Here is a 21,987-nt window from a genome sequence, read left to right as displayed (position 1 = left end):
CATGTCAGGGGCGGCTGATCATCGTTCGAGTGCCAGAGAATGACTCTAAGCTAAACTGCGCACTATGGTCCTCCGGAAATCTAGGGGGTTGGTGTCAGGCCCTGCAAGCCAGCCGTAAAAAAAATCATGCAATGAACAATCAACGAGAGAATACGAACGGGGACAATCGGCGAAGACCACAGCGACGTAAAGGGACTAGCGATTGGAAACTCGGTACGTGGAACTGTAAATCTCTCAACTTCATCGGGAGCACACGCATACTCGCCGACGTGCTGAAGGACCGTGGATTCGGCATCGTAGCGTTGCAGGAAGTGTGTTGGAAGGGATCAATGGTGCGAACGTTTAGAGGTAACCATACCATCTACCTTCCTTAGCCGAGTGGTTAGAGTCCGCGGCTACAAAGCAAAGCCATGCTGAAGGTGTCTGGGTTCGAATCAAGGTCGGTCCAGGATCTTTTCGTAATGGAAATTTCCTTGATTTTCCTGGGCATAGAGCAGTGATCCTCAGCCTAACTGGTTATGCGGGCCACCAACTTGCTCTTGAAATACGTCGCGGGCCACGAATATCTATTTTATAAGTCTGATCAAAACAACTCGACTAGATTTATTGGATATTTTGCCCTTCAATAGAGCAGAATTGCTTAATATCAATCATATCAGCTGATGGCTGATGGTCTTAAACTATCAATATCACTTGTGAGCTATCAATATCACTTTGATTTGACAACCAACAGCAGTGATGCAACATCGCACTCTAGATCAAAATCACTGCAGAAATCACTCGTGTTCATTATCCATGCTATTGATGTTTTTCAGTGACCAACACATAGTTTCAAACCACTGTCAAAAATATCGTACTGATAAATTGCCATTTTATCTGTTTAATTTGAAGCTAAACTTAACCCATCAGTGATATCCATAGTCTATCGCCATCAATACATTGGTGATGGAGTAGACAGCATGATGTTGATGTGATATGGAATGATCCGATTTGTATCGCAGTCGGCCTGTACAAATCAGCAAATTTTAAGCATTGATAGTGACATCGAGCAACTCTGCAATAGAGTCTAACCTAAATAATTTTGTCCACCATAATACCTGAGCAAAGTCCAACATCAAAAAGAAAGCAAGTTGAAAACATATTCTGTTTTCAGCATCAAGTCGATGATTATTTTTTCAAAGATTAGACAAGCTTTGACAAACTTCTAATATTTTCTACATTTTTACATAGGATAATTGAAACACTAGTATAATATCAACAATTAACCTGCATGTGATATAAAATTCTTCGCCAATGAAAAACTAAAAGTTCAGCATAAATTAGGAACTAAAATAGAAATACTTGAAAAAAAAACATTTTTTTTCTGTCTATAATCTGATATCAAGAGTTGAAGAAACTTTGGGTTAACTCTAGGAATAAGAAATTTTATCAATTTCCTTTAGTTTCTCAATAGCTATTCCACTGTTCAACACATGTGAAAGAAAAATATCTGAAGATTAACCCAGTGTGGCCCACTTTGAGAAAATCGTTTGCGAGATTTTACAGAAAATAAATTTTCAACGTTTGAAATTACAACTTGCGGGCCGCACTCCAATATTCAAAATTACTCCGCGGGCCGCACAAAACCGTAAGGAGGGCCGCATGCGGCCCGCGGGCCGCAATTTGGTGACCACTGGCATAGAGTATAATCAAAGACACATAATAATAATAATCGTACCTGAGCTACGAAATGAGCTAGGATAGGCCGAAAATTTAACCATCAGAGAACAACTTGAAATGGCTCAAAATTCGGAACTCACTCTTTGATGTCGAAATCGGATGATCATTGCCAGACGACGAACGATCAAATTCAAAACACTCCAATGATAACATCTAGATGATTCCTTGTTCTGACGAGATTTTCGAGACTGAACAGAAAAAAATCCCCAGAGAAGTCATTATGTAATTGAAATAAATACGCATTTTGAGTCGTATTTGGCTGACTTGGAGTTGCCGAGCAGATTTGCCAGCAGTTCTTATGGGAAAGGCTACAAAAGAAGAGCGACATCGGCTTAGAAATCTTTAACGGATGGAACACGATATGCCTGATGGATGGTCATTGCATTACTCATACGCCGTCGATAGTTAACACTATGATGGATTAAGAATATACCTTGTGTCACAATAAATCAAATTGATTGAAATATCATATTATTTATAGGAAAAATTTACTAATAATGAAGATTCGAAAAAAAACTTCAACAAATACGAAATGCTTTGATTACCGGACATTGAAAGCAAGGATTACGGAGAACTATCCAAGGTTATTAGGCTTCCTGTTATTCAAAGATTCATATGGAAACACTTTCTGTAGAGCATATTCTTCGTGACTGCTTTGCGTAAAGTTCCGTCAATTATTCTTCCATTGCGTTCCATTCTTTCATTTGTGCTCCATAACTCGATAGCACCGAGAATACATCTGCATCTCCACAATCATCACGGAAAGTGTGTTTATTAGTGAGGGAGGAACAAAATCTGGGAGTCTTGGTCTTGGCTGGTGATGCGATCTATGGATAAGGGGATAAAGAACTACTCTTACTTACTTTTGCATTTTTGTATTGTGGTGAAAAGAAATTGGTTGAAGATTAAAAAAGTACGTCGACATTCATAATGTCGAGCTATTCATAGATTATTTTAAGTAATGACTAAAAAAAATTATGTAAATAATAAAATCATAGAAAACATGAATAAGGGTTTATGCCACACTTGTAATGACAAACCATCCATAGTTTATTTGAAAATTACATAAACGTGACGTTGTCACCTTGAACAAGTGTTATCATAAGCATGAAGCTCACCAGTTGGTAATCCACCTCGTCTCTGATTTTGTGCTCCATAACTCGATACCTTCTTAACTCGATGGTTCCTTCAATATCGAGTTATGGAGAGTTGACTGTGTAACGAAATTGAAAATTTTCAAAACCTTCTACGAACCGTCTAAGAAGTTCTCACGGTCCCCTAAGGTTTGGAACCACTGTTCCAGAATGAGCTAGCAAGGAATTCATTACATTACAGATTCAATAAAAAATGCGACTGCGACAAGAGCAACATTATTACGATTTGCTTCGAGTTTTCGAATATGAGTCCACAAAAGCAACAAATTCTAAATTTTGATCTTCTGGGCCTGAATAAAACGTCGACCGACTCGTCTGAGACGTGCCCTCCGGGCCAGTAGACTCGTTCATTCGTGTTCACAAACTCCTCTCTCTTTCGAAAAAATAAAAAATATCGAAAGCGTGGACCCAAGGAAGGGAAGGAATTTTGATAGCTTCCGGTAAGAATGAGGCGCGCATAGAAGACGCGAGAGACAGGAGGAAGATGAGCTAAAAAGTCTTGCAATGCAACAGAGAAAACCGATGATAGTCGTCGTCGTCGCTGCTTCTTCAATGGAAAGATAAAGATGAAAGAAGGATTCGTCGACCGCAGAGTGGTAACCTACCTGATGAACGCTACGATGCTTGGTTCACGATTGGGGCTGTTGCGTGTGGTACAATATTGCTTGGCTGTGATTATGTTGGTTTGATATATGATCGGGATGAAGCATAAATTATCGAGTGGGGAGGTTTAGGAGAGCGAGAAACGGTAGGCGCAAATCGGAGCACTATGCTATGCACACGGCGTTGATTGGGTTCTGCTGTGGAATGTTCGGATCGGGAAGGCCGATGTCTCTTATTTTTTGTGGGATGGAATTTTGAGGGTTTGTGCAATTTTTGTGATTTTAGAAGAGAATGACTTTTATCGTTATATATTAAAATTTAGTATCAATTAATTACAAAGCTTAGTATAAATCACTAAATATCTTCGCTTTTATTGTTTTTGTTTTGCATATTTTTGTTTGTTAGCAGTCAACTAATACAGTTTATTGTCAGTCTAAGAGAAAATACAGGGCTGTTACAACTGGCGCGTATTTCGCGATTCTCGCGGATTTCGCGATTTTCGCGGATTTGTAGCGGATTTGGCCAGCCAAGCGCGAAAATCGCGGGTGGATAAAATTCTGTCGCGAAAATCGCGGATTTACCAAATCATGCGGCAAAAATTGCAGTTATATACATACAGTCGTGATTTCGTAATTAGGAATTTTATATTTAAAAAGGAAAATCCAATTCATTGAGAGTAGTAAAGTTCAGTTAGTTATAGGGACGTTCCGATACTTTCAATATATCGGAATATCGATATTTTGCTTTCGATATTTTGGTATCGATATTTCTCATTCAATATATCGGTAATATCGATATTTCCTTCCGATATATCGTACACTAATATAAGGAAACACTTGTAGGAATTTATATAAAATTTATTTTTAGTATTTCAAAAAGCAGTTACCGTTCAAATTGTACTGTCATGTCACTTAACAGAAGATGCTTAACCCCTCTACCGGACGCTTCATTTTTTACCACTAAAAAAATATTCAAATCACGATAACTTTTTTGTTTCTCAATATTTTTGCACCATTATTTTCTTGAATTCCAAGTTCTTGAAAAACTCTCCTAGTTTCAGAATAAGTGTCGATATTGATAATAGGTCATCTGGATCCAGAGATATTGGAAAATTTCTTCGCGTGGCCACGACTCACGTAAATATCTCAGGCTACAGAATTTTCAGCGTATTCGGATATTCATTCCTCGGAATGATACATTAATGCGAGTGTGTTGTGAAAAAATGAAGCAATTTGGTGCAGCCGTCTCTGAGTAATGAGCATTTATGTTTCTTGTACCACGCTGAACAAATAAAGATCCTGAAAATTTCACCTCATATCGTAATTTTCAGATTTCTCCAAGAATACTTAACCGATTTGTATGATTTTTTAGGGTAGCTCCTTATTACCTGGTATTGTATAGTAAACGTTTTATTTTATTTTTTTGATAAATTGATCAAAATCAAAATGGTCGTCAAAGACATTTTATATAGAGAATGTCGGTCCCCCAAGGAACATCGGAATATTTTCAAAACAAGAACACCAATTATCAATATCGACACGGACTCTCAAATTAGAAGAGTTTTTAAAGATCTGGTAAAAAATTAAGCCAAAATATTAAGAAACAAAAAAGTTATCGTGATTTGAATACTTTTTTGGCGGTAAAAAATGAAGCTGCCGGTAGAGGGGTTAAGTACAAAACGGTTAAAATACCAATAATCTTGAATATTTGAAGATTTTTATTTGAATCTTTGGAAACTAAACAACAGGTCACTAAGCGATAAAGGAAATTTTGCTCCATTCAAATATATCATATGATATTCCGATATATCGATATTTTGAATCAATATATCGGTGGTATCGATATTTTGATTCGAACGTCCCTAAGTTAGTATAGTCACTGATATCAAAAATACTGTACAGGGAAATGTGAAAATCAGTAACATTTTATTAGTAAATCATTTTCATTTTATTTGTAGTCATTTTTCTTGAGGGTCGCTAGTCAATCAAGAGATTGTTCCTCCCTAAATTCTTAATGACACTTATCTAAAATTCTATTGACGGCGATCTATAGGTTCTTGACTTTAAGATAAACTGGAAATAGAAAATTATCCTGTGAGTTCTTTTTCTTCCGCTAAAAATTTTAGAAAATGCAACACATTTGGCTTGGCTTTAAAATATTTGAAATCAGAAATGTCATAATAGGGGAGGTGTACCAGTTTTGGCCACCCTAAGGAAAAATATTGTTTATACATAAATCAAACGATCTTTGGTTACTGTCAATACTTTAAACGAAAGCTTTCAATCCATGTTCAACAGGGAAAATATAAAAACTAATCAGAAACTTTGTTTTTGTATTAAAAATGGGGGTGGCGAATACTGGGCCACTTGCACCAGTATTCGCCACGATTTTAATTTCGGTTCCTGAATTCGCCACCTACGTTGATTCTTATGGAGGGTGGCGAATCAGGAACACCATGGCAAAAAATAGGTGCAAAGGAGCAACAATTTTAAGGAAAATGATTTTTTTCTATAATTTTCTGGGAAAATTTTGCGGTTTCCAAGAATGTTTCTGTATCATTTTAAAGCAATTTAGCGAACACTAAGCAATTGGCAACCATATATATCGTAAAATGGTATATAATCCGGGGTGGCGAATAACTGGTACATGGCGAATACCGGTACACCTTCCCTATTAAACCGTGTAGGAATACTAAATTTGTTCAGCTTAACTCATAAATGCATGCCTTCAAAGTTTGTACGGATAATATGCGGACACTTTGGCTGAGATTCTACCCCATTACCCCGAATCCCATTACCCCGAATGACATTACCCCGAATCCCAATATCATGGGGAAATGTCATCAATATAATCATGTCAAGGTAATTGTAAATTCGGGGTAATAGCATTCGGGGTGATGGAATTCGGGGTAATGGTTTTCGAGGTGATGTCATTCGGGGAAATGGCATTCGGGGTAATAGGGTAAAATCTTGGCTGGGTGTTGGCGCTGCAGTCATAGTTGGTTACCCTATGAAATCTAAGGATAGATAGAAAAGTTTAAAACAATAGATAGCTTCGCAGTCAAATTAGCAGTTTTTTCAGTGAAAAATAAGTATTGTAAATCTATAAGATACAAATTACTTGAAGTAAATGGAAAGCAACGCTAAAAACTGTATGTATCCAGCTTTTTAAAAGCGCTAATGGCTGCCGCAAACGGCCTCGCTTTCTGGTAGGGATGAGTCGATTTGACGTTTGGCTTGGGTAGTTTTATATTGATCGGACCCAAGCCATATGTCATATCAACTGATCCCTACCAGAAAGCAAACCTATTTGCAGAAAAAATCGAAATTTAAATAGCAATTCAAGGTTTTGTATGCTTCTAATTGACAATGTAAAATTACTGTGTGTGTTTTTCCTTTTAAGTTATCATTAATAACTACATTTTGGATCTCCTATTGTATGCAAAGATCATATCGAATTGTGTTAAGTATAGTTGCAAACTAGGCCTCCTCTCTGCTTGTAGTGACACAACCATTTATTAAATTGCACGGTTTTTTATAAAAATATATTGAAATGTTGATGACAAATAAATTTCGAGTGATATTGTTGAATACGATTTTCTCCATAAAAAACTCGAATTATTAGATTTTTTTCGCTTTGTACCTTTTTTCCTGCCTGGTCAAGCTCGATTACGCATTTTTTATAATGAGTAGGTAGTAAATATGTCCATGAAACAGATTTTTTTTTGGCGCGGATTGGAGTTCCCAGGCGCGGATCGAATTTCTGAAGTCGCGATTTTCGCGGATACGATTTTAAGATTTTTGTAACAGCCCTGAAAATATTGAACAAAAAATGAACAAATAAAAGATTTCAACCCATATTATGTATGAAAAATGCAGGAAATTGAAATTGATTGAAAATTGAAAATCGCGTTGGTTAACGTAGGCCACCAGAACCATTTTCAGCCACATTCATGACTTCGATTCCTAAATTGAACAATCACATTAATTTTTTATGAGAGTGGCAAAATTAGGGATACCCTGGCCAACTTAGTTGTATAAAAGATAAAACGATAAGAAAGATGTTTTTTTCCTTATACTTTTTGAACAATTGCGGATGAATGAATGAATGTATGTTTATCTTGTGAATGTTTACTAAACATGAAATGTCCCAAGTTATTTTTTTGTAAAACGGTGTATAATCTGTTATGGCTAGAATTGTCACTATGGCCAAAATCAGTGTTTCTACCCTACCCTACCCTACCCTAAGAAGCATTTTTCCGTCGATTTTGTTAGATTTTTTTATTGTTTAATTATACGAGTACTAGTGTCATCGAAGGGGAGAGACTTGAATGTGTGATCTTGTCGCGATGCATGGGCTTACCCCATTAGGGTTCCGGGTCATTTGGCCGAATGTCGTTTGGCCGAACGCCATTTCACGTATGGCGAAATAGGAGACTACTATGTCCATAACTGGTTCTTCTTCTTTCTGGCATTACGTCCTCACTGGGACAAAGCCTGCTTCTCAGATTAGTATTCTTATGAGCACTTCCACAGTTATTAACTGAGAGCTTTCTTTGCCGATTGACCATTTTTGCATGTGTATATCGTGTGGCAGGTACGAAGATACTCTATGCCCTAAGAATCGAGAAAATTTCCTTTACGAAAAGATACTCGACCAGCGGGATTCGAACCCACGACCCTCAGCATGGTCATGCTGAATAGCTGCGCGTTTACCGCTACGGCTATCTGGGCCCCTGTCCATAACTGGTACACTAGGGCAATTCAAATTTTAAAAATGTTTGAAAATCCAATCTCCCATATGCATGGTAAGGAGCACCATAAAAATAGTGTTCTGTGAAATTTTCAGCTTTCTAGGTGGTGATTTAAAGGTGGCCCAAAGACAATATAGGTTTATATAGAAATTACTATGGAGAAATTTAGAGAAATATTCCAAACACTCTAGTACTGTAATGTAAGTAGAAACTTATCATCCCATATTGAAAACTCATTCTTCAAACCTTAATGAAGGATGTTGCTGAAGAAACAAATCCCTTTTGAGCTAATTTTGTTTGGGATTTTTGTACATGTTTGCAGGGCTATAATCCCACATTAGGCTAAATAATAGCAAACAAACTCATGGATATCTCTTATGCTATCGTTCGGATTGAATTTCTCTCTTCAGCAAATTTCTTCATTATGGTTTGAAGAAGAAGTTTTCAATATGGGATAATAAGTTTGTATTAATATTACAGAACTACCGTGTTTGGAACATATCTCAAAATTTCTCCATAGTAATTTCCATGAGAATTGTTGAAATTTTATGTGCTACTTTTCAATTAATAACTTATAAATGATATATATTTGAACATGTTTTGTTCCTCTACGCTTTTAGTGAGGAATTTTCAGTTATTAAGTACGATGTGACATACTATCAAATGTACGTTTTCTTCCTAAAGCGTTGTTTATGGTTGATCTCTTAAGTGATTTAGAGTGGATTTAAATAAGAGTCATTGGCCTTAGCATGGTGAGAGGCCAATGGCTCTCTCTTGCTCAGAGAGGTGCCCAAGCAAACTGCCACGAACACCAACGCACAATAAATCTTACACAAGTCGATTTCCTCAGAATGAAAACGTATCGATGTTTGTTTGACGTCATTGAGCTTTCGGTCAAAGGCAGGCCAACAAGGAAGTGGTTGTTTTGCATCAATTCTGTTTATATTTGGATTCTCACAGCAAACAAAAGCATTGTTGTGACAGTTCTCACAGCAAACAAAGAAAATTTTGTCAACATTGCACTACTACGCAGGCAACTGGATTGGTCTATTCATTGAAAACCGAAAAGGCCTAGGCTTGGGCCAAGCACGCTAATAAAATTCAATTTGGCCAATAAAAAGGCCCATGCCTTTTTGAAAATCGAAAATCGGCCAAACGAGCCAAACGAGCAAGAAATCACATTGATTCATTTGCATAACGCAATTTGGATGCCAAATGGCCCGCCGTCGTAATAATGGTTTTAACAATAATCGAATAGATCCAGCAAAGATATTATCATCTTCGTTTCCGTTGTAAGGTGATCTCTGGTGAGCCGCGAGGAAATTTTATAATTGCAGATTTGACAAGATTGTCAAAATTGTCAAGATTGATGCCAACATTAAATGTTATTTTCCGGCTGCAGAATAACGTTAAATATGCCTTACAACTAATGCAAATGTCAAGGTTGTGAAAAACTATTTTAATAATAAGAGTTGTAAAGTTACATTCAGAATAAAGTTGATTGACTCCAATTATGGCATCCATAATTAGTAGTTTGTTTATATTGATAAATTTTCTCTAAAATTCATTGATCATTTAAAATAGATCAATCTCAAAAAGAAATAAGACGATAATCACTAGGGTTCCTCGTACCGACCCCTTTTGACGAGTACCGGTTCTACGGTACTGTCACTCTCAGTACCGGTAGTACTGGAAGATTTTTTGCAATGAACATAAAGCATACAGTATTTAACAAAAAATTGCAACTTTTTCGAATTTGTCAATAAACACAAGTTTGCTGATGCTTAGTCTTAATTTTTTATGAACTATCACAGTAAAAAATATGGTCTTAAAATAATAACGAGTTAACCGTTCTAATTTTATACAATATGTGTTGAAATTCAAGTTTTGGCTAGATGGCTCTCATTTTTTTCTAGAAAAGTCGTAAAAGTTTCTGATGTATTGTGTAATGTTGTATGTGGTGCAAAAAATCATTCAAAATTAATAATTTAGTGACCTTTTTTATTACAAAAATGCAAAGCGTGTTAAAGATCAACGTTCAACTGCCATTTGATTGCGTATTTTTATGACAATACTTTCAAATACGGACAAAGCTCTTTCAGGGTCATCCGCATGTTGCTCGAATTGTTGTCCATGCATCGTGAAATGTCAACAAATATTTCACCTAGAACAGACTTATAAAACAATTTCTATCAATCTTTGTGCCATATCACAACACTTTTAAATTCTACAATATCCTGGAACCTTTCTTTATATTTGTGCCTAGTTTTCTAGAAAGCTTGATATTTACCATCAGCAGCATTATTTATATTCGAAATACGATAATTCGTTAATCCTGTTGGTAATAACAGGATCTTCTGAATTATTTTCGTTCAATAACTTCACCCTCAGTCCTTTCAAATGTTCCAAAACATGTTTTAAACAAGATGCAAACTATGAGCGTACTTCTAGCGTTTTTACGTATGGAGATAAACCGTACTTAGTGATCATAATGCAGTGGTCCTCAGCCTAACGGACTATGCGGGCCAACTCAATGCTTTCAAATCATAGCGCGGGCCGCAAGATAAGTTAGGTCGATAAAAATATTATTTTAACTCCTTCACTAGCAGCTCATTTTTTTACCGCAAAATAGATATTCATATTACGATAACTATCTTGTTTCTAGATATTTTTGCACCATATTTTGACAAGTTCTCAAAAAACTCTTCTAGTCTGAGAATGTGTGTCGATTTTGATGATTGGCTATCTGGATCCGGAGTTTTTACAAAATTCCTTGGGGGACCGTCGTGTAGCAATAATCAACGTAAATTTCGCGGGCTAAAGAATTTCTATCGTAAAATTAAATATTCACTATTCGGAACAATTCATCAATGAGAGTATGTTGTGGAAAAATAAGTAATGAGCATTTAGGTTTCTGGTACCACGCAGGCCAAATAAAGATCTTGAAAACTTCAAAAAACATCATTCTGTAATTTTCAGATATCTTTAAAAATACATAACCGATTTGTATGATTAATTCAGAGTAGGAATCACGTTTTGAATATTTATTTTTCGGTAAAAAATGAAGCTGCTGGTAGAGGGTATAACCTGCTCGCTCAAGGATAAGGGTTTTGGGATCTTCAGGGTCGTTAAACGTGACTAGAACTTAATTTCACTGTACTGGCTGCACTGCTTATGGTTGGAGGTACTGATATGTGTAGGAGAACGGTTATTTAATTTGATAGTGGGAACACACACATACAGCTGAATACGGAAATGAAACAAAAATGATACCAAATAAGTTTTAAAGACAATTTTCCACCTAATGTGGAGATACTGAGACGTCGAGGCTTGATGGTTCCTTTGTGAACCCGGTGGACGAACAAACAAAGAAGTAGTGGACAAACTATTAACCAGGGACTCACTCTTCTATAAAGTACACTAAATGCAATCTCATTATTACAATTATTTATTGTGACGTCACATTTTGGGTGGTTTTACTTGCGGTTTTGGATGTGCTCTGATGGGCTGTTGTAGAACTGCTGGTGTGTTGGTGGTTGAACGGCTTGACGGGTATCGACGAGCGGGTGATCAGTCCGCTCATCATCGGGCTTGTGCAGAATGTGGTTGGCTTATCGAAGTTGGACTCATTGGCCTTGATGAATCCTGAAGGTAGGGCAAGATGGCGGTTTTGGGACGCTAACCGTGTAAAGTAGTAACGGTTTACACCCTTCTACTTTCTGCTGGACTGGACTTCAAGATGGACGCGCACTCCGCACTAACTGTCGTGGTTCTGCCAAAAAGGCCACAGATAAAAAGAAAAGGCCCAATGTGTGGACCTAACCACCAAGCATTAGCACTCCAATTTAACCTCTAATAATTCACATATATTATATACAATTTACAATGAACATTACCTTTTCTTGTAGGTTTTTACGAATTATTTCTCACACGATTGTTTCGACGCATGATTTATACTTAGCAACTATAAGATTTTAACACACATTAGTTTTGGTATATTATTAACATTTTAACTTACTAACCAAGTGTTTTTTTGTACTACTAACACACTTTTTGTACTACTAACTGTTCTTTTTAACTTCAATGTTGCATGTCTAACCTTACTAACCACTACTAAAAGAAGAGAGAAAACACTAATTAACAATAATTCCACTAAAATGAGGCATTATCAACGCTAACCTCAATTCTATTAAATGCTACACGCGCGCGCACTACTACTACGTTCCAGTATTCACAGCAAAAAGAGGATCTTTGCTCCAAAACTTGGGGTTTTTATATGAATCGGTCCAAATGCTCAACATATCTTACTTGTTGACCATTTGTGCAATCTTTTGTATCACACCCTATTACGTCATAGTGGTGCGCTCCCTCTATCTACGAATACGAAAAAGGCGAGGTAATGTTTTGCCCCCCCCCATCTCAAACTACTCAATCAGAGAACCACTCACCATTGACAGTAACAGGAGAGCGAGACAAGCTCACTCACTCACCAATCCAGAAAATGAGTGCCCCAATGTCGACAAGAGGTTTTTGTTCCAAAGGGCGTATTTATGGAAAATCCGGGAAAAGGAATTGGGAAAGTAAATTTGTGGTGGAGTCACAAGTCTAAATTTGGAACCATCGGTTACAATATCCCTCCGACCGGCTGCGAAAATGACTAGTTTATTTTCGCTATGGAGATAACAAAACTTGCCTTTTCAACCGGCATAAAAAAATAACATGCTCGATTAGTATTTATTTCTGCTCTTCCTTCTCATCGTCGACGATCGAAGATTGCGACTGATACATGGATCTTTACCCTACTTCTTCCACGAACTCAACATAGGTGAGTTACCTTCCAGCTGTCAATCATTGTCCTTCTCACTATCTAACTTGCTTTCGAATCAAAACAAATCGATACAAGGAAAAGTAATCAGTTTTGAGCTCTAAAACGACGAATCTCCGCTATTCAAATCATTTGTCGGTTTTGTTGCCATTCTGCTTTTGAGTTGGAGACCATCATGGATCAAATTCCAAGGATCAAGTGGTTTTGGACCATTGGTAAGTACTTCTTTCCTACAATTCATGCCTACTGGTTTTAAATCGACCTACGCAAGTTACATTGAATTTTTTTTTTTCATTCTTTTCAGCTTCCCCCCGGTCTGCAGTCCCGAGGAAAAAACCTATTCACCTATCAGGCTAAGTATTCCTTTATATTTCACGTCAACTCCGTGTTGACAAAATTGAATTTGCTATTAGTTTGAGAGAACTTAACTTTGTTTGAATCTTTCGTTTCAGGTTCGCGGTTTCAGATCGGCGGCAGAGAAGATCCCGAGTGCTTTTCCTTCTTCATCTATGAGGTCATACGAACTTGTTCCCACCCGAGCCTTGATCAAACACGGGATGTAACATGGAGCAAGTTTTGCGTTATACCTGTCTACGGCGGAGGATTGTTTGAAGTTCCTTTTCAGGACTTTTTGGCCTACTTTGTACACAGGCGCCGGTTGTTTTCGACGCAGATTGTAGTAGTGTGAATTTTTAGTGTAATTTTTATGTAAATTTTTGACTACAAGGTCACGAATAGACTGATCGATGTTCAATTTGTTTTCTAATCTTTTCTGATCCGAAATTTCTTCCTCATCCCGATCGACTCTATGTTCGTCGCCTCGCTCTAATGCTTCATGGCCAAAAATGACTTTATATGGTGAAAAACCTGTCGAGCTATGTGGAGTAGTATTCAGAACGTGCTCAACTTCAGAAATTCGGGTGTCCCAAAGAGTCTGATCCGTTCGGACGTAGGTGCGAATGCACGCATTAATTGTCCTGTTGAGTCTTTCGACGGGATTGGCCTGACAATGGTGTCTCGAGTTGGTCCAGTGCTGTATGCGATATTTTTCAAGAAGAGCTTTAAATTCTTTTGACAAAAACGTCGAAGCGTTGTCAGATATAAGACATTCTGGCACGGCATAACGTCGTAACCAGCTGTCTTCTAAAATCTTGTTGACTTGTGAAGTCGAGATCTTACGCAATGGAAATAGCAAGCAGAATTTAGAAAATAGGTCCATCACTACAAGGAGGTGGCAATTTCCAGTTTTGCTCCTAGGAAGCGACTGAATGAAGTCCAGTGCAATTATCTGGAAGGGCTTTGTTGTAATACGCTGCTGTCCCATCACAGGGTGCTGGGATCTATTGCTCGGTTTGCTTTCCTGACAGATTTGGCATTTCTGGACGTAGGCTTTGATATCTTTTGCCATGTGTGGCCAGTAAAACCTCTTGCGGATTCTCGCCATGGTTTTCTCATGTCCCAAATGTAAGGCCTCGTCATGTTCCTCGAAAAGAATCTTCTCTCGTAATGCGGTGGGTACGCAAACCTTCCACTCGAAACGATAGTCGATGCATTCTGGACTCGAGACGAATTTCTTCAGAATACCATTTTCTACCCTGAAATCTTTAAAGTTTTCTGGTTCATTCTGAACCTTTTGAACCATAAAATTATACCAGTCGGATTTATCAGAGGTTGCACTGACCTCTTCCACAGCTCGGGAAAGTGCGTCAGGCACCACATTATCCACACCTTTCCGGTGTTTGACTTCCATGTCGTGCTTTTGAAGTTCAAGGCTCCATCTGCTCAGCCTGGAGGAAGTTTTCCAGCTGCTTCGGAGAATATATGTGAGGGCCGAGGCATCAGTGACCACCGTAAACCTCGAACCTTCAATATAGCATCGGAACTTTTCCAGAGACTTCAGCACCGCTAGTGCTTCCTTCTCGGTAGCCGCGTAGCGTTGTTGTGTAGATCCTAACTTCTGAGAAAAATAGGCCACAGGTTTCTCCATGTCGCCGTGCCATTGCATCAGCACCCCGGCGATAGCCGAATCGCTTGCATCACAGTGGATGCTGAATGGCTTCGAAAAGTCCGGATTTGATAATATCGGAGCGCTGATGAGCAGCTCTTTTATTTTAACAAATGCTGACTCAGCACCGTCATTCCATTTGATAATTTTGGGTTGATCTTTAAGAAGGTCGGTCAAAGGGCGCACTATTTCACTAAAAGTGGCGATGAACCGTCGATAATAGTTGCTCATGCCCAGAAATCTCCTCAGTGCACGGAGTGATTTAGGCCTTTCGAAATTGACGATGGCTTCGACCCTATCTGGATTGGGACGAAGTCCACTTCTGCTTAGAATGTACCCTAAATAGGGAACTTCGGGTACGCAAAATTTTGATTTCTCCAGGTTTATGGACAAATTCGCGGCTCTAAGCCTGCGTGCCAGCTCCTTGAGCCTGTCCAAGTGCTCCTCAAACGTATTGCTTACCACGATGATGTCATCGAGGTAAACAAAAACGTTTGGTTCCAGTTCACTCCCGCCCAATACCCGGTCCATCAGCCTTGAAAGGGTTGCCGGACTGTTGGCCAAACCAAAAGGCATCCGAGTGAACTGGAACAGACCTCTACCCAGCACGGAAAACGCAGTAAATTTTCGGGACCGTGGGTGTAACGGAACCTGTAAAAAGGCTTTTGACAAGTCTATTGTTGAAATATATCGACTGGGCCCGAGACGGCTCAGGATTCTATCTGCGTGTGGGAGAGGGTAGGAGTCACGGACAGTTCGCTCATTGAGCTTTCTAGCATCTAGGCACAGCCGTACCGATCCATCCGGCTTGTCAACGGGTACAAGGCGGAGTGCCCAGTCACTGTATGACCGTTCAATAATGCCGCACTGTAACATATTGTCAAGTTCCTTGTTTATCTTATCTTGCCGATTTGGAGAGGTCGGGAACGGATTGATTCGCACCGGAGGGAGCTTCCGGGCTTCTTCCGATAGCTCTATGCGATGACTAATCATCGACGTCATGTCGAGTTTACCATCTATCGCAGGTTTGAACAACAGTTTAACCTCGTCCAACTGTTTCTTTTGTTCGTTAGACAATACTGACTCTTCTTCGTGATCCTCCAATTCATCAACTGAGATTGTCGTATCATTGGTGGCCATGGTAGGCACTATACCAAATGATCGCCAGAAATCTGACCCAAGAATCAGTTTTCGCTTTACGGAAGGGATCACCAGAGCGGATAAAATCTTCGTCATGCCTCTGAAAGTCACGGGCAGTTCAACACATCCCGAAACATCCAAATTCTGACCACTGGCGGTACAGACATCGATGTTAACAGGCTGTATACGCAGTCTACATGATTTCAGTAGGGAAACGCTCCCCGAACCAAGTATGCTCCGGTTTGCTCCGCTATCGAGCAAGCCGATTAAGGGTACATTCATAATATTAACTCTTACGAAGGGTCTATCGTCGTTTTCGATTTTGAGAAAATGCTCACTGATCTCCACACTGGAGCAGTGTCTATATTCGTCGTCATCAACTTGTCTCTGACCAAGTGAGCAAACGATACAATCTGGTTTACTGGGGGATTTAAAAATGTTTTGTGCCTCCATCTGCCCCTTCAGACGGGTATCTAGGCGTTTTTTGCGCAAAACGGACAATTTTTCGTGTCGAAATTTAAGAACCCACACCTAAAGCAAAATTTATGCTTTGGACGGTCACAATCCGATTGGTGATGACCAGAAAGTCTACAATTGTAACAAACACCAGGTCTCGGAGGGGTATATTTCTCCAGAAGGACCTGCAAGCCTTTATCGGTCACTACACTATTTTGTCCTTGACTTTCCTCACCTTGCTGATTCTCGTGAGCAGGTTTTTTCGAATTTTTCGCCTCCTCAGGCTTACTGAGAGGTTTTTGGTCCGTTCGCATTTTGTCGGGGCGATTCATTGGTCCTGTCTGTTTTGGTTTAGAGTTTGATTTCAGTTCGCTAACCTGATTCCGGTTTTTGGAGGAGTTATCTTCCGTATTCCGGTTCTCATACTTGTACCAGAACGTGGCATCAAGTTTGCGACCGAATGGTTTCAAGTCTGCTAAATTATCGATATTGGCAGCAACTACATAGCCTTTGTAGTCCGCTCTGAGGTTGCGGAAGACAATCTCAAACTTCTTTCGCTCGGAAATCGGTTTTGTAAGCGCATTAAAAAGTTTCTGCATATCAAAGAAGAAATCCTGAAATTTTTCTTTGGGTCTTTGCTTCCTTTCAATTGCTCTAAACTCGCTGACATGGTCATGATCTGGACTAAGAAACTCTCGCTTCATTTCAGTGACTAAGTCCTTCCATGAAGAGAAGTCTCCGTTTTCAACCCCGGACATGAACCATAGTTTAGCTGCGCCCGCAAACAAATGGATTGCGGAGCGGAACAACTCCTTTTCGGAAATGTTCTCCGATTTGGCATAAAATTCCACTTCCTTGATGAAACGCATTAAACCTTGTCCCCCATCTCTACCGTCGTACCGTAAGTTCCAATCCGAAACCGGTCTACTTCGCTTCACATTAGACCTTCGTTGCCTGGACCTACGTCTACTTGGTGGAGACTGTGACGAGGAAGAATCCGTGCCTCTCTCTGAAGTCTCCTCTTTGCCTGTCGGTCTCCGACCTTTCCCCGACAAATCGATTCGATTTAAAATTCTCTCTTCACCCGATCGGCGGGAGTTCATCCCTGATCCCGATGGCTGTGACATCATCGATGGAAAATTAAGCGATGATGTTAACTCCATCGTAGGCACTATATTTGATTTTAGCTGCCGTCTAGACGGTGTAGTTCTAGCGTTAGCCTGAATCGATCTATCGTCTTCATGAGAGCACAAATCGTCCTCCGTTTGGGTTTCTTGCGATCTACTCTGGACCTGTCTTGCAACTCCAGACGTGCTTGGCTGAGCCAAATGCAGCTGGGTTAAAGAATTGGAAATTTGGAGCATAACTTCTTTGCGAATAGACTCAATGGGCGTGAATAACGTGAAGTACGTGTTGTATAACTGACGAACAGTACCCAGAAGTTTGTCTAGATCTTCTAAATCCGCGTCTTCTTCAGCCACTCTTTGAACGGCCAAGCACCGCGCGAAATAATGTACTAAGCGGGTCTTCAGTGAATCCTTTACCCCCTCGAAACTCTTTTTCTTCTCTAAAATATCCCTAATTTCTTCTACATTCTGATCGATCAACTTAATTTCTCCATCGACCGTGCGATTGTTGCATTTGGAAAAATCCACTTCAACCTGTTCACCTTTATCCTTCAAAGCTTCTCTCAAACGCCTTCTCAAAACCCCAACAGATTCCGTATTCTCGAACTGTACGGCTCGCACGTCCAGTTCAAACTCGACTTCCTCTTTATCTAAATGATGAACTAGCAAAGTCCTATACTTGATCTGAATTTCTGACTCCATGGCCAAGAATCTTTCGTGTTGTAGAAGTGTTCAGGTTGTAGAGAGTGTTCGAATCACGACCAGATCAACGTCTGTGCCCTATCCAGACTCACTCTTATATCCAGCTGTACTCACCCTTCTCAGTCGCGATTTGCCTTAATCGGACTCCAGGACGGTTTTAAAATTAGCCACTGTGATTCTAGGGCTCACACTTTACCTCCTGAACAGCTTCTGCACCGCCGAAAATTCCGATAAAATGCCTAAAAAACATAAAAATCTCAATTAACTAATCCAACAACAAAAGTAAACATGCAACAAAATCAACAAAAAGTATAATGATCACACCGGGGGTGTCCCGATGGAATTAAATCAAAATAAGAGCATGCAAATTGAAAAAGACCTAATTATTTGTCGTTCAGAGAACGCAACACACTAAAACAGTTTATGCTGTTTTCTTCCTCCCTCTCACGGGTTTGGAAAGATATTGCAACCGATTCAGAAAATTTGTTATTCTAGTTTTTATGCTGGGCGCCAATTTATAACCTGCTCGCTCAAGGATAAGGGTTTTGGGATCTTCAGGGTCGTTAAACGTGACTAGAACTTAATTTCACTGTACTGGCTGCACTGCTTATGGTTGGAGGTACTGATATGTGTAGGAGAACGGTTATTTAATTTGATAGTGGGAACACACACATACAGCTGAATACGGAAATGAAACAAAAATGATACCAAATAAGTTTTAAAGACAATTTTCCACCTAATGTGGAGATACTGAGACGTCGAGGCTTGATGGTTCCTTTGTGAACCCGGTGGACGAACAAACAAAGAAGTAGTGGACAAACTATTAACCAGGGACTCACTCTTCTATAAAGTACACTAAATGCAATCTCATTATTACAATTATTTATTGTGACGTCACATTTTGGGTGGTTTTACTTGCGGTTTTGGATGTGCTCTGATGGGCTGTTGTAGAACTGCTGGTGTGTTGGTGGTTGAACGGCTTGACGGGTATCGACGAGCGGGTGATCAGTCCGCTCATCATCGGGCTTGTGCAGAATGTGGTTGGCTTATCGAAGTTGGACTCATTGGCCTTGATGAATCCTGAAGGTAGGGCAAGATGGCGGTTTTGGGACGCTAACCGTGTAAAGTAGTAACGGTTTACACCCTTCTACTTTCTGCTGGACTGGACTTCAAGATGGACGCGCACTCCGCACTAACTGTCGTGGTTCTGCCAAAAAGGCCACAGATAAAAAGAAAAGGCCCAATGTGTGGACCTAACCACCAAGCATTAGCACTCCAATTTAACCTCTAATAATTCACATATATTATATACAATTTACAATGAACATTACCTTTTCTTGTAGGTTTTTACGAATTATTTCTCACACGATTGTTTCGACGCATGATTTATACTTAGCAACTATAAGATTTTAACACACATTAGTTTTGGTATATTATTAACATTTTAACTTACTAACCAAGTGTTTTTTTGTACTACTAACACACTTTTTGTACTACTAACTGTTCTTTTTAACTTCAATGTTGCATGTCTAACCTTACTAACCACTACTAAAAGAAGAGAGAAAACACTAATTAACAATAATTCCACTAAAATGAGGCATTATCAACGCTAACCTCAATTCTATTAAATGCTACACGCGCGCGCACTACTACTACGTTCCAGTATTCACAGCAAAAAGAGGATCTTTGCTCCAAAACTTGGGGTTTTTATATGAATCGGTCCAAATGCTCAACATATCTTACTTGTTGACCATTTGTGCAATCTTTTGTATCACACCCTATTACGTCATAGTGGTGCGCTCCCTCTATCTACGAATACGAAAAAGGCGAGGTAATGTTTTGCCCCCCCCCCATCTCAAACTACTCAATCAGAGAACCACTCACCATTGACAGTAACAGGAGAGCGAGACAAGCTCACTCACTCACCAATCCAGAAAATGAGTGCCCCAATGTCGACAAGAGGTTTTTGTTCCAAAGGGCGTATTTATGGAAAATCCGGGAAAAGGAATTGGGAAAGTAAATTTGTGGTGGAGTCACAAGTCTAAATTTGGAACCATCGGTTACAAGGGGTAAAAGTCCGAAACCACTTGGAAGGTACAAAATGTGGGATTAAAATAAATAAGAAAAAAATAGCTAAAAAAAGGAATTTCTTAAGTTTTTATTCTAAAAATTCATCTTTGCCCCTTTTTTATTGTCTTCTGAATCGTCATTTTAGCTGTATTTTACTTCAAAAACTTGAAATAGAGTGTTCAAAAAAAAAAAAAATGGATCAGTTTTTTATTCCCTTCAAAATTCTCGATTTTTCAAAAGGAAAGGGGGTGGTTGACATCAAAGAAAGTTAGTATGACTCCACATTAAATTGAAAAAATCTATCCTTAGCAAAGCTCTCTCCAGGATAATATCATGGTCCAAATAGTACAGAAAACTATTTTTACGCGGTTCATATAAAAAACAGAACACAGAACTACAGAAAAATTTTCACGCGTTAGAACAGTCTTGAATTTACAATACAATTGAGATTTTTAGAGGAAGTTCTGTTTTTTCCATAGTTGATTGAAACAATCCATTTTTCAGTAATTTTTGATGTTCAATATCGAAAATATTCAAGCAAATCCGCTATGATTTTAACAACCAACTTTCTATTATAGTTATTCAAATGTTCAACATCGAAAATATTCAAGCAAATCCGCTATGATTTTAATAACCAACTTTCTATTAAAATCATGCGGGCCACATTATAATAGAATTCAAAATTCGTTTGCGGGCCGCACAAAACCTTCTCGAGGGCCGCATGCGGCCCGCGGGCCGCACTTTGGTGACCACTGTCATAATGGATCATTAAAATAACCAAACCGGCCGCTATGGAAAGAATAGATAGGGGCCCAGATAGCCGTAGCGGTAAACGCGCAGCTATTCAGCAAGATCAAGCTGAGGGTCGTGGGTTCGAATCCCACCGGTCGAGGATCTTTTCGGGTTGGAAATTTTCTCGACTTCCCAGGGCATAGAGTATCTTCGTACCTGCCACACGATATACACATGCAAAAATGATCATTGGCACAGTAAGCTCTCAGTTGATAACTGTGGAAGTGCTCATAAGAACACTAAGCTGAGGAGCAGGCTCTGTCCCAGTGGGGACGTAATGCCAGAAAGAAGAAGAAGATAGCGCCACCGTAGCCTTGTGTGTTTGACGGAACAGCAATGCTGTCACAATGTTGAATCCCATATACAGTGGCGCCTTTGTTTTGATGCGGTGAGCACTGACAAAAACTAGCTTCAATGATTCATTCGAATAAGCCATTATGTATACGTTCCTTGGTCGACCAGAGAAATATGCCTTTAACGAACTTAACCAAACTTGAGTAACGTTTATTGTGAAGAAATTTATTGAAACAAACGATTATTACATTTTTCATCAGTACCGAAAATACCGGTACTCAAATCTTTCCAGTACCGTAATCCGGGGTAAGATTGATCAGCGGGGTAACATTGATCGGTATGATCCT

The 21,987-nt window shown here is 39.2% G+C and overlaps 1 protein-coding gene and 2 long non-coding RNA genes across 10 annotated transcripts in view; 1 reads left to right on the top strand and 2 right to left on the bottom strand.

The window, feature by feature from the left end:
* LOC5573350 (protein lines) overlaps positions 1 to 21,987 on the top strand; it is a 48,861-nt gene that overhangs the window by 10,557 nt on the left and 16,317 nt on the right. The window lies entirely within an intron of this gene.
* On the bottom strand, positions 11,660 to 13,580 carry LOC110677939. Of its 5 annotated transcripts, none has more exons than XR_002501306.1 (3): positions 12,252 to 13,580; positions 12,126 to 12,193; positions 11,660 to 12,047 (listed from the first exon to the last, which is right to left on the bottom strand). It is a non-coding gene; the product is annotated as an uncharacterized LOC110677939 (long non-coding RNA). The 5 variants fall into 5 exon arrangements; XR_002501308.1 differs by having other exon boundaries at positions 12,126 to 12,342; positions 12,409 to 13,580; XR_002501309.1 differs by having other exon boundaries at positions 12,126 to 12,603; positions 12,678 to 13,580.
* Positions 19,350 to 20,685, bottom strand: LOC5568969. 4 transcript variants are annotated; one of them, XR_002501311.1, is made up of 3 exons: positions 19,942 to 20,685; positions 19,816 to 19,883; positions 19,350 to 19,737 (listed from the first exon to the last, which is right to left on the bottom strand). It is a non-coding gene; the product is annotated as an uncharacterized LOC5568969 (long non-coding RNA). The 4 variants fall into 4 exon arrangements; XR_002501312.1 differs by having other exon boundaries at positions 19,816 to 20,032; positions 20,099 to 20,683; XR_002501313.1 differs by having other exon boundaries at positions 19,816 to 20,293; positions 20,369 to 20,683.

The sequence above is a fragment of the Aedes aegypti genome, chromosome 3 (assembly GCF_002204515.2).
Source record: "Aedes aegypti strain LVP_AGWG chromosome 3, AaegL5.0 Primary Assembly, whole genome shotgun sequence".
NCBI lineage: Eukaryota > Metazoa > Arthropoda > Insecta > Diptera > Culicidae > Aedes > Aedes aegypti.
The sequence above is the reverse complement of the archived record's forward strand: the minus strand, read 5'-3'. Positions and strand labels throughout refer to the sequence as shown.